The 13574-nt window shown below is 38.7% G+C and overlaps 1 non-coding gene across 1 annotated transcript; it reads right to left on the bottom strand.

Moving 5' to 3' along the window:
- Positions 1-2400: 2400 nt before the first annotated feature.
- Trnaf-gaa (transfer RNA phenylalanine (anticodon GAA)) lies at positions 2401-2473 on the bottom strand. Its single transcript has one exon. It is a non-coding gene; the product is annotated as a tRNA-Phe (tRNA).
- Between the last annotated feature and the right edge of the window lie 11101 nt (positions 2474-13574).

Raw genomic sequence — 13574 nt, 5'->3', positions numbered from 1 at the left:
TTGGCCAAAAGCGCATTCTTTTTATTGGCCCTACCAAATTTAATGCACTTCCACTTGACATGCAGAGAATCGACAATCGTACCATCTTCAAGGCTAGATTGAAACAGTACTTTAAACATAGGCTTAACGAAATATTTAATTAATGATATTGTTTTGTAATTTAATGTAAACATCCGTCAGCAGTATTTAACTTTAATTTAATTTATAATGTGGATCCCTTAACAGGAAATCTATTTCCACTGGGATTCCACCTTAGTTAATTATCTAATGTTGTTGGAATGGGTTTGGAAGTGGAACGGGTGAGGGTTTAGTAGGAGGATGCGTCAAAAATCACATATACGGTGTACGGGGTGGATGAAGGAAATGCGGATGTGAGGGTGGTCCAAAGAGAGAGGAGTGACGAAGGAGCGAGGTGTGAGGGTAAGGGTGGGGTGCTGAGTGGCGACACAATACTCAACCGCAAATGTTGCCTTTCATTTGAGACTTGGTTTGAAAATATCGGGTCAGTCTTCACCGAAGAACCGATGTGGCTTAGATTTTGGAATATGCCCGGAATCCGGGACTTTCGGAATCGTTGATAGTAAACAATATATCTACAGAATGTTTGATCGGCAATCAGTGATCTAGACGTGCGAATCGAAGTAATTTGGTGGCCATTTCAATAGTTTTTAGCCTCTGTGGTGTTACGATTGTACCGATTTATATGAGAAATTCCAGTGTAACCTTACTAACCAACCTGTAACTCTGAAGCCAAGAGTCAGAACCGAATGAAATTTAGCAGCATTCAATGGCATTACTGTATCTTTCATTTGAAATCAAGTTTGTAAAAATCGGTACAGAATTCGCTGGGTAATAGGTGTGATATGATATTTGCTTAGGAACCAGGAGGCATCATGAACCGTCATAGGTGGCCAATGTAGTCAAAGCTGCTTTGATTTATCATTAGTGATCCAGACCCGCAAACTAGAGTAATGTTGAACCCATTGTAATATATTTTACGTCATTTGGACATCATGGTTGTACCAGTTTATATGGGAATTCGCTGTGTGACCGCATTCTTCAACCCGTAACTCCGGCACCGGAAGTCGGATCAACTAAAAATTCAATAGCAGCTTATGGGAGCGTTATATCTTTCAGATGAAATTGATGTTGAAATCGGTTCAGCCATCTCTGAGAAAATTGTGTGAGTTTAAATGATACACACATACACACACACACACAGGCATTTGCCGATCTCGACGAACTGAATCGAATGTTATATGACACTCGGCCCTCTGGGCCTCGGTTGAAAAGTCGTTTTTTCAATGATTGCATAGCCTTTTTTATATGAGAAAGGCAAAACCGAAGCTCTTAAGATATTATTCTTTACTTCCTAGGTATAGCCTATATAGTATAGGTATAGCCTAGTATAGGTTATGCCCATTCTGATTATTTAGTTTAATTTCCCTTAAGGGGGTCAAGAAAGGATTTAGTCGAACTCAACTTGGTTCGTCTGCTAGAGCCCATCAAACTTCCAACTATCAATTTTCATATGAGGCTGACAAAATCGGGGGCTGATAAAATCGAGTCTTTACTGTAATCATTTGGCCAGGCACTGTAACTTAAGTTGGGACCATCTACTAAAAACTGGTGTCTTATCGTACCCCTCTATTACGACCAATAAAATATATGATTGATGCTATTAGTAGTCCGGGAGATGATTAACACAAGAATTGTATGTAATTTTAGTCGATTATAACCGACCCGAGTGACATGAAGATACAAAACAGCAAATTCAGGAAGTACCTCGCTTACTCAAACAGATTCCTGGCATAACGGAGTGTTTCTGCTTCCAACATCAAACAACCCGATACAACATGACCAAATGAAGGCACGCGATCACAAAATTTTAATATCTGTTTATATACTTAAAACCATCTCCTTCACTTTCCGGCTCATAAGCGGCCAAAAAACTGACACAGGCTCTGCCTTCTCTCAACCGACGCACGCCTGCCTGTCTGTAAATGCATGTATGGAGCTTCGGCAGAAAGGGCCGCCCAAGGTGTGAAATATCCATTGCTTTGATTTTTCTCGAGCGGCAGTCGGAAGAGTTAGGACCAACTGTCAATGGACACCCCGGTGGTGTTTGTTATTTTTTTCGGTTTATGAAAACAGAATCAGATCAGATAGGTCGTCGGCTGGTTGCTGTGTTCAAAATATTGATATGATTATGGAATGAGGACGTAGGCTAAATCGAGTTGGTTTTCGAGCAAAAATCCGATAGTGGTATGTATTTCTTGTCCTGTTGCATGCAGATTTATAAAGAAATCTTGGCCATAACTTACAGTAATAATTTGGTTATTAAATTGTATATTAATTTATCGTAAAATAATAAACAACAGAAAAGGTAAAAAATATGTATGCCGAAACCCGGGATTGAACCGGGGACATTTAGATCTTCAGTCTAACGCTCTCCCAACTGAGCTATTTCGGCAGATGATGGAGGGGTAGGGACGGAGCAACAGGTATTTTAAGCCGTAACATGTTTTCTACAGCTACAAAGTAACTTGATAGCGATTTCAAAAGTAGTATACGAAGTTACGGAAGAAGGGAAAGAAAGGCCATAGGTATAAAGAAACACAATACATAGTTCGCTTTTCTGCAGGCTATTCTTCTGCCTGAGTAAAAGAAAAGCTCTGAAAGTCCGACCGTCATTGAAAACTTATCGATCTGAAGGTTAAAATGATATTAATCTTTTTTAAGGACTTGTGGACAGCTGAACCAATTTATTACAATCATTGCCATCGTAGTAACAAGCATGTAATTACTAAAACATGTTCATGTGCGATTCTATCCCTATATCGCTGGCCCCACAGAAGCGGATTATAGATATCGACAAACAGACTTAACGCCAGAAGGGGATTTGCAGAAAAAAACGTTTCGCTTAATATACATTGTTTAAAACAGTCATTTGTAAGTGGATTATCTCTCGTAGTCGAGAACCACTTTGCATTAGTGATTTGTTCCCCGTGTACGTCATCGCCTATGCTACTCCTGTACCAACTACCAACTGGGTTCCAGTGTTATGCCTATTTGTCTGTGTTATAGGTACGATCACATTGGTTCGCTCGTGCCATGGCTCGTTTTGCCACGAGCTGATAGCAGCCAAAGCGTATAGTAAGGTCGGGTTCGATGGGAAAAAGTGCAGTACAGTGTACAGATAGATGGGCACCACCGAGTGGTGCAGCAAAATAAGAATGAATGAACAATTTGCCGCGCAGCTAATCTAAAACGTCTGCCGTGATTCCATCCAGTGGAAACCACCAACTAGCGAACTGACTGGTGGTGCGGCGGCGTCGTCGTCGGTCAGCGGATTGTGGATAGTTAATACTTACTAAAGCTGAAAATAGGCATTGATTCTTTCGGTGTGGTCGCTCGGACGCTGCACTGCTGCGGTTGCTGCCTGGGCGGCTTTCTAAAGACATTCGTTTATACGCATGTTTGAAAATGAGGTGAGGATGCGGAGTACCTACATATAGAGTTTATGATTTATTGATCAAAGAGAGCGAAGTGATTATATCCGCCGCATCGACAGAACGTCTAGCTCGAAATGGGAACATGTAAGGTAGGGATGAACTCGGATGCGAGATTTCCCCTTTCCGAATGACGTCGGTTTAAAATCGGATGCTTCACTGGATGTTGTTAATCTTTGCCAATTTATTACGAGATGTGAACACTTGGCTGGTTCGAACACATGCTATTTGTAGTTTAGGGATGGGTTTGACTTCATTTTGTTTGTTTTAAATTTAATATTTGAGCTACGGTTTAATTAATGTTGACCGAATACAATATTGACGTAAAACTCACTAGTCACATAATAAAACTGTTTCTTAGTACGCTAACTGGACGTTTGATAACATGTCCATTAGAGTGATAAGAAAAAATGACCCCCGTGCCCCAAGTTTGAAAACCCACTAGCTCACGTTTTCACCGCTAGGTAGCACTGTATGCATCAGATAACTTTATGAACTGCACCGGTAATCAACCGGTTTTTTTCCTAATTCATCTGATGCGATATCTTGAACTCGTTAGTAATTGTTCCCTTATCCGATTTAAGTCTTAGTACTTCGATGACATGGCACGAAACATCAATTCTTCTTCGTATTATACCAATCATGTCAATCGTTCATGCTTCTGATTTAACTGTATTCTTCGACACAATCATGAAAGACGAGATTCGTGCGGAATCCCGGATCGCATACGACCTCAAGTGATCCCACAGATTTTCGTAGCAAATTCCAAGAAGTCGATTGCAACAAGATGTTTTACACCGACGGGACAAGTCTCAACGGCTCCACTGGCTTCGGTATATTCAATCAAAATCTCAAACTTCATGATCTTGCTTCAGTTCACGTCGCAAAACTCGCTCAATTCGGACAATCTCAGCTCAATGGCTGCTCTAATAGAGATGCGGACTGTTTAACTAAGGCGGGCGTTTTAAAAGGTAACATCTTCGAAAGGCCAATCTGCTTCAAGGAAATTTTTAATATTTTTCGTCAGAGGACGCTAGAAAGTTGGTATAGACATCGTGGAGCAATGAAGAGTTGGGACTGTGGTTACAGGTATCAGCTCCTAACCTTGGTAACCTTGGTTTAGGGGAATGGATTTGGTTGCCATTTCACTCGTGTGATGTCTCGGAATTACACATTAGACGCTCATTTCCGACGATATCAAACATGGAACCAACAGCACACGCGCACCTCGGTGTGTTGCCGATCCGTACCTGACTCGTACTATGAAATCGTCTTTAGGAACTCGGCGTCATGATGTTCCCTGCTGAAGGCCGTCCGAGTATGTAATCAATTCCATTGATCTCCCGTTTGCCTGAAACTGAAAGTTAATAATTCTTCTTCCCATCATCATTGTCGAACCCTCCTTTCTCCTTTTCTAATTAGCAGATGTAAAAATTCACACACCGTTATGATTATGATATCATATGATCATAAAGATACATAAAGCATAGTTCCGTGTCATACCTTAATCCTTTAAACACGCTAATATGTTGAATATTTCTTTTAATTACTGGCACAAAATTCACAAAAGAGGTATGGAGGAAAAGCGTTTAGCTGCGATGGTCCAGATCTGTAAGTCGTACGAGCTTCCATCGAAGACGCAGGGCGTGCTTGATCCGAATTTCAACCATTTCATGCAAAACATTGTATTTCCTGGAATGTAATGATTCCTAATTTCACAGCTACAGAGAAGCACTACAAGCTGGCAGTTTAAAAATATTTTCTATTTTCTCTAAAATTCAAAAAACCATAAACATTTGTATTTGTATGAATAATGGAAATGTTGTGAAGAGGTTTTCATAGTGGTACAAGCGTATTTTGAATGTTCTACTGAACCACAAAAAATATCTTTGAAAACTGTATACACATCAAGCTTGGATCAGAAAATGATAATAAAATTATATGAATGGAGACTTAATTCCAGCTCATCTCTGATCTCTCTTTACTACCTAGGCGGTCAACGGTCGGATCATATATACGAATTCCAAACAAGAAAGGCTTATTGGCTCAGTCAGTAGAAACAATGTCCTAGTTACAAATTTCCCTTTTGATTACAGGTTTCGCGTGCCGCAAACAAATAGCTCCTTCACATCCCATGGTCCGGCGCGAAAAAAAAATAAATACATAAATAAATAAATAAATAAATAAATAAATAAATAAATAAATAAATAAATAAATAAATAAATAAATAAATAAATAAATAAATAAATAAATAAATAAATAAATAAATAAATAAATAAATAAATAAATAAATAAATAAATAAATAAATAAATAAATAAATAAATAAATAAATAAATAAATAAATAAATAAATAAATAAATAAATAAATAAATAAATAAATAAATAAATAAATAAATAAATAAATAAATAAATAAATAAATAACTGCATATCACTACGGCATACCTCACACCCAATAAATGCGTCTGTTCTAATTGGTCAACCGTGGTAAAACTCGGATTAAGGTTCAGGCACCATCATGCAACCAGTTACAAAACAGTCTAATAAAGATTTTTACTCGATAAAATAAAACACCACGATCAACTCCGTGAACTGTGAGTATACGGCTGAAGCCTTGATGATGAATTACCCCGTAGATGTCACTGTCGTGATTTTCGAGATCTAATTTACTACGACATATGGTCCCCAACCGGGGAAGGCAGTCGGCAGGCACTAGCAACAAGCATTAGTACAGCTGGCTAGCATAAGCGTGTGGAAGGGGTTCCTTCTTTTCCCGATTATCGTTATTATTTTTATTGGTGGTATGCTTGTCGAGCTGAGGTTGTTTGTCTTATTTTCCTCTGTGTGTATAGACGCATTACTTTCTAGATGGGCTTAAATTGGATAAACAACAATAAACTAAAATTGAATCTTATGGAAACGAAAGGATTAGGGAGATTTTCGAGACCTGGTAGCCTTGGTTGTTTCGAATAACATCTTACTTTCTTCTAAATCTCTACTCCCTCGATTCATATAGTTGCGGTTTGAACTTGAATTAAGATGACAAAAATGGTCCATTTCACTAAAAAAATCGAAGTAATCATAATCTATCGAACCACACACCACGCAGACAGAATGCCGCGACCAAACCGAGATGAATCATATGGGCCGCAGGGGGCTCACCCTGATCGTATTTTTTCTCTGCCAAATGAAGTGGATAGAAATCAGTTGGCACTATGCATGTGTATAGCGAGTAAGCGAGGGGAATTCCGGATCCTCTATAGGCAGGCGGCGTATAAGGGCATATTCAATATGAATTTTAGTCTAGGCTAGGCATCATCTCTTCAAGGGCATGCTCTCAATCACTGCTAGCCGCAATATAACTATAGTAGAGATGCCGGAGTGAGACGGGCTAGCGGTGCATTGTTTTCCATTTAAATTTAATTATATTTTCATTTCTGACACTTTATGATATGGGAGAGTTCCCCTTTCTTTTTTTCGGGGACTTTGCGTTCAGTTTGAGGTACTTTCCTGTTTTGTGACAGATTTAATTATAGCGAACACAGTTTTCAATTTGTCAAACGATTGCCTTTCCGGTAGGTCTCTATTACTCAGTAGGTGTAACATTGAGAACTTCCGCTTTGTCGTGAGTAGATCGCATTACGTGCTGTTTGGGTGTTTGTTGTTCGAAACAATACGTGTCAAATATACGGCCGATCTCATAGCCGGGTACTATGGATGATGGAGGTTCGAATGACTAGTCTCAGTTGGAATGATTAAATCTATCTTAAGCTACTGAATGCACGGCACTTATTTTTTCCCAAAAGCTTCTCTTCGACCGGTTTTTTTTTCAAGTAAATATGTGAGAATGAGGATTTAGAATAAATTTGCACAATCCCATTGTTTTTCGGAGATTTGTGCCTTCTCATTTCGTATCTTCATTTTCCTTGTGAAAGAGAAAGAGATGTAAAAGAAAACTGGATATGGAAAATGACAACACAATATTATCATAACACAAAACAACAAACCGTCCGGATTCTTCAATTACAAGGAATAATGAACCCTACTGATAAAGCCTATAGCTCTTTATCAAATGTTAAGGACAATAACATATCCTTAAGTTTTAGCTCCCTGGATGAGTTCCTCTAGTATGGAAAACTACTAAGTCTGGCTATGCAATTCGATTAGTGCAGTACAGTTACATATCAGATGATATGAAGTGCCGGAATCATATTCACAAAGACCACACGAATAATACTCAGCACGATAAATGGACACCTAGTGATAATTGAGTTTGCAATGTCCAGATAGTGCCCTGGCATGAATTCTTGCAATTTGGCTTGAAAAAATGCAATAAGTTCTTTTATATTTTTGGAATAACATGCAGCTGAAAAGCTTTTGTTTCGACGCAAGTTTCCAAGCTACGCCAATGTTCCGATACTGACCGAGTGCGAATCTTGTACATTATCCAACTATTCGACTGTAGTCCAGAGCCAGACTAACGAAGTCAATAACAGCGCCAGTTCCAGCCAGACCGTCAGCAATTCATTCCCAGTAATAGCCAGATAAGCATTCTTCGCGAACAGAAAGATTTTAACGGGAAAGCTACATGTAATTGAAAAATCACTGACTTTTATCCACTCATAACTATCTGATAGCATGGTTGGATGGATAGAGTATTGGTTAGTAATCTGCCCGTGCCAGGGATCGTTTTTCAATAGCAGCAGTCTTTTTTATCTAACGCATATTGATCGCCAATACACATACATAGCTAATACATAGGCAAAATTCGTTTTTCTGCTTCTTGCATTCAATGCAAGGAAGCTTCTTGCAATTTTTGAACATTACCAGAACGCTTGCAATTTTCGCTCGCATTTATTGCATTAATGTAAGCGATTCTTACCAGGTACGTTTTGGGTGTGTCCACTGCTAACTCATTCCATTTGCTAGCATTTTTTGGATAAGCGTGCTTCATTAGTTCGATGTAGCGCATTTATTCAGTTATTTTCGGTTCAAATTCAACTTCACTTTAAAACTATATTTTTTTCTATGCTGGATCGGAGTGGGATTATGGAGCAAAAATGCATCAGACAAGGATTACGCAGTCCACTTATGCTCTAAATGTTAAAAGACGTCACATTCTGCCTTCACATATAACCAGTGTTGGGAATGTCATTAACTCTTTCATGCCCAACTTTTTTCTAGTGCATGTAGGGTTTCGAAACTATTTTTACTAGAAAACGGTTGTGTCAAGAAACACGAAAAGCCTATTTTCATAAAGATAGGTGCTTCCATGGCAGTGCTAGAAGCTGGTTAATTTTTACCCTTGTAATGCTCAATGCAATTCTCCTAGAATAATTACAATAGTTCAATTACGTGGAAAACGTAGCCAACGACGGTCTAAATTGATAAGTTTTATCAGTTTTAAATAATATTGCACCATAACGAAGATATATGAAAAAATCATTTTCGGATGTCAACGTAAACTGTCCCCGGCAGCACTGCTCCATCGGAATCCAATCAGACTAATTGCAATAACTTCAGTTCTAGAGCTGATCCTTGTAACTGTTAATACTCAAATTAAAGATAACAATCACATTAATGAGCCTTACTTGTTTTTGTGAGCAAATCTCACCTCAATCAAAAGTTATAGCCGTTTTAGAAACGTTGTTGTCCACAGACAACATGGGCATGAATGGGTTAACAATGAAAGTTCATTCCAGGTTCATTCGCGAATCAATCTTTCCCAGAACATTTCTAAACAAAAATCTGTGAAACCAAACATTCGCACGCGAGCATCTGCATCAGTGAAACCACAGAGAAAAGACATATAAGCTAGCACAAACCTTCCCGAAAAACCTGTGGAAACATTTAAATGAAAATACGTTGAAAATCACCATCGCATACAGGTTCGCATCACTATTATATCCAAGTTTGCACACAAGTCCTGTATAGCGATTGCTGGCCGATCGAAGCGCCGACCTGTGGCAAGTTGCTACTTGCTGTTGTCATTTCAAAGCGACAGTTTTATTTCTTACACAAGTTGAAAACTTTACTTGTATGTCAGTTCTCAGTGGTGAAACTCTTGGCAGAATGTTCGCCCAAAGTAACATCGCAAAAGAGACACATTCGGAAGCGGAAGACGCTGTTGGTGATGCTTTGCACATCGCATCAAAAATATGATTGTATATAAACTTCCTACTCGATCATATTGAGAGATTCACTGAAACGTACACGCCGCACCAACTGCTTTCTAAATGCCGCTATATTGTTGCCAGTAAGCTTTTGGTATAACTAGCACTATTTGCTGCACGCAAGGACAGTTTTTAAAACAGAATTTGATTGGTTAGTTTAACTCATTTAACCCATTTTATCAATTCTGTTATCTAAAAAAACTTTTGAATTATACTGAACGTGTTGAATTTGGCACCACTTGCACCTGGTATAATCAACCTGCACAAAACGTTGCATAACGCAGGGCTGTTTTTTTGGAAAAAACTACAAGGGGTAGCCCTATGGGGTTGCACGAACTGTAGACGTAGGACTATACTACTTAATGTAAAATATTTATTTTCTTAGTACTTAGTTTGTGGGAAAAAACACCCGGACCGGTGAAGAAAAATCAAATTTTAGACAATATAATCACATCTCATGTATAGACCAAGCTTTCTAGTTGCTCTCAAACAGATCCTAAAAGTTCAAACACGCATGGATAACCCCAAGTTTGTAGATGTGTTTCGATGGCACAGGATTGTAAAATGGTTAATATTACGTCATGAAAATTCATTTCTTCTGTGACATTTTTTTTGCCTGCAAAATGCCCTGTGTGTATGCAAAGCTCATGATTTGCTGGGATATCAGCATTGATTGGATAATGCTTTCCAACGCTGCGCATTGCATACATACAGGACATTTTGCAGGTCACCAAAAGCTGTTCATTTTACCACCGCCGCATGTTCATTTTACCCACTCGCTATAAACATGTCTCATTTTTGGACATGTTTAGAAATCAAGAATCATGTTTGAAAAAATGTGTTTATGACGAAGTATTTTACCAGATATATACAAAACATGTCTAACAAGAAACATATAAGGTGATTGTAATCTCTCATTCACTTATTAGTTAGAAAATAATGACTTTGCTTAACGTGTTCATTTTACCGCCAGTTCCCCTACCAACCAACCTACCAACACATTCGCCCCAAACATTGATCCCAAGCGCACAATGCAATGCTGATGATGATGGGTAGATGAGTCAATGCTGATGATGATGGGTAGAGCGAAAGAGACAACTAGTACCACCACGACACTATTAGCGCATTTCAATTCCACGCGGCCTTTCCCGAAACGCCGCGCTTAGCCCATCTGTTATAATATCGTGATTTTGCATAGCGAAGGGCTGAATGATAACACATTTTGTTCCAAAAAACAGCCCTGCGTTATGCAACACTTAATGCAGGTTGATTGGTGCCAAATTCACCAAGTTCCGTAAAATTCCTTTTAAATTACAGAATTGATAAAATTGCTTAAATGAGCTAAACTAATTAATTAAATCCTGTTTAAAAACTATCCTTGCGTTTAAACCAAAATGGGAAGCTTGTTACTACCACTACATTACTTAATTTCAAGCGCAAATAGCAAATACATGTGCTAGTTAAACCAAAAATTTACTGGAAACATTACAGTGGCATTTAGGAAGCAGTTGGAGCGGTTGCCTATTGGACGGCACAGGGTAGCGTACCTCCACAGCCAGTGTAACGGTCTTCTAACTCAGCTACACTGACTGTGAAAACACACAGCGCAGTGATCTGCTTCGCTCGCCGTTCAACAAGCAACTGAGCTGGCTCGGCGAAATCTGTCCGTTTAAATAATCGATGATGACGTCATCCATAGAAGCGTAGCGCGCTAGGTACACAAATCTGTCGTGCTGGACTAGGGAAGCGCTATCTTCTGTGTGTGAATGCGCGATATTTTGACTAGGTTGTTCATTATTTAAATTTTTAATGCCATGATATCAAAAATCTTTGGGTTTATCTATTGGAATCTATTCTTAGAAGTATTTCGGGGCGATATGCGCAAAAAATTTGAAAATTTATCGTGAGATGGCTGAATTATATGTGTTTAAAATTGGACCACTTTTCGTTACATACCATTTTTGTAGAATTTGCAACGTGCACCCCTATATCGAAAACAAAGACGTAGTCCTACGTCAAAATATTTGTTATCATTCAGCCCTTCGTTATGCAAAATCTCGATATTATGACAGATGGGCAAAGTGCGATGTTTCATGGAGCGCGGCCGTTTCATTCAATTGGGAAAGGCAGCGTCGAATTTTGGGGAAATGCGCTAATACAAACAACGGGTTTGTTAAGAATGGTCACCATACTAGAATTTGATTTTTCCATATACATTTTGACAACCTTCCATTCAAGAATCATACAGTTTATAGACATTTTGGATCCAGCGATGCACAAAATATTAGGTGGAGGAAAAAAATATATTCCTTTTCACATTTTAATTCTGTCGATTGATAAAGTTTTATTTTATTACACGCCGGCTTCTGAAGAAAGCGTCGTTGACACTAATGGGATTTTCCATTGATTGACACCGGTGTAGTGGAGTGCACTGGTTTTGCACTTTCTAACAGAAGTGTCAATGTAACATACCCAGTTTTCTGCACTTCTGCTAGAAAGTGCAAAAATGGGACAGTTCCAGTGCACTCCACCACTACACCGGTGTCAATCAATCGAAAACCCCATAAGTAGACTGACGCTTTAGCCCGTTGAGCTATCGCCGTAATATTCTACGGTGAAGTTTTTTGTATCATGTTAATCTACAGGCTTTGGAAATCTTTTGTTAGAAGATCGTGCAAGATGTTTTCATGAGGCGAACTTTTTTCTATATTATTCTCGATATAAAAGTTCGCTAGTGAACTTTTCTTCTTCCGATATTTGCTTGAACCGAACAATGTTCCCAAACATTGGCACTCTTTAAGTTCACTGACGATTTTTTTCCCTAGCGAGATTTTATATCAGAGAACTTTTTATTTTATTAAAAAAATTTGGTAAACATTAATATTTTGATTTTTTTCCAACACTGAGTGTGATGCGGCTTGGCGGATGAGGTAGTCTTCGGCTTGCCGTCAAAAGTATAAACAAACCAGTGATCTACTCGTTTGCCCGGTATACTCAAACATAGGGTCAACCCTCCGTCTGAACGACAGCAAAGTGATGAGGCAGTGACAATACTTTTTGATGAAAAATACTACATATCCTATTGTTACTAAATAAAACATGGTTAATGCCTAATGTGACTACGCCACATCGCTTTTTTCTACAGGCTTAAACTAAGGATGGCCCCTATGTGTGAGTGTATCGGGCAAACAAGTAGATAACAGGTTTGTTTACACTTTCGACAGTGAGCCAAGACCACCTTGTCCGGCGGATTCTCAACGACTTTGCGCCGCTTCGAACCCTTGGACGGCTATGCGGCCAAGCCACATCACGACCTTTGCCCTAAATGTCACTTTCTCATGCGCAATACAATTGGTAGTAAGGTTTTTTTTTCATTTGTTGTTGTACACAAACGGTCATTTAGAACCATTTCCAAAAAAATATTGCCCATGTTTCGAAAAAGCCGCGATTCGGAACATTTACCACAAATTGTTGCGAAATAATCCATCTCGAAACACAAAAATGATCTCCCGAAAAACATTATAGCCGTTAACGTCACATTTGCAAAATGTACAGTACAATATATCGATATATCATTACACTAACACATTTCAATTATGGAACTTCTAAATTTACAACTCTCGACAAACATATGATTACGGCCTAAAAGCCAACTGTCAAAATCCACTTTGAATGGAAATTCCGGACAAACCGTTACATGCCCATCACAGATGTTGGTAGTAAACGAAAGAGAAAAGTTTTCTCTTTCACAAACTATTGTGAACTGTGTTCGGCTAGTAACGGTTTGTCCGGAATTTCCATTCAAAGTGGATTTTGACAGTTGGCTTTTAGGCCGTAATCATATGTTTGTCGAGAACTGTAATCTCACATTAGCTTTTTTTTAAATTCCG

The sequence above is a fragment of the Topomyia yanbarensis genome, chromosome 1 (genome assembly GCF_030247195.1).
Source record: "Topomyia yanbarensis strain Yona2022 chromosome 1, ASM3024719v1, whole genome shotgun sequence".
Taxonomy (NCBI): Eukaryota; Metazoa; Arthropoda; class Insecta; order Diptera; family Culicidae; genus Topomyia; species Topomyia yanbarensis.
This window is presented reverse-complemented; position numbering and strand designations above follow the sequence as displayed.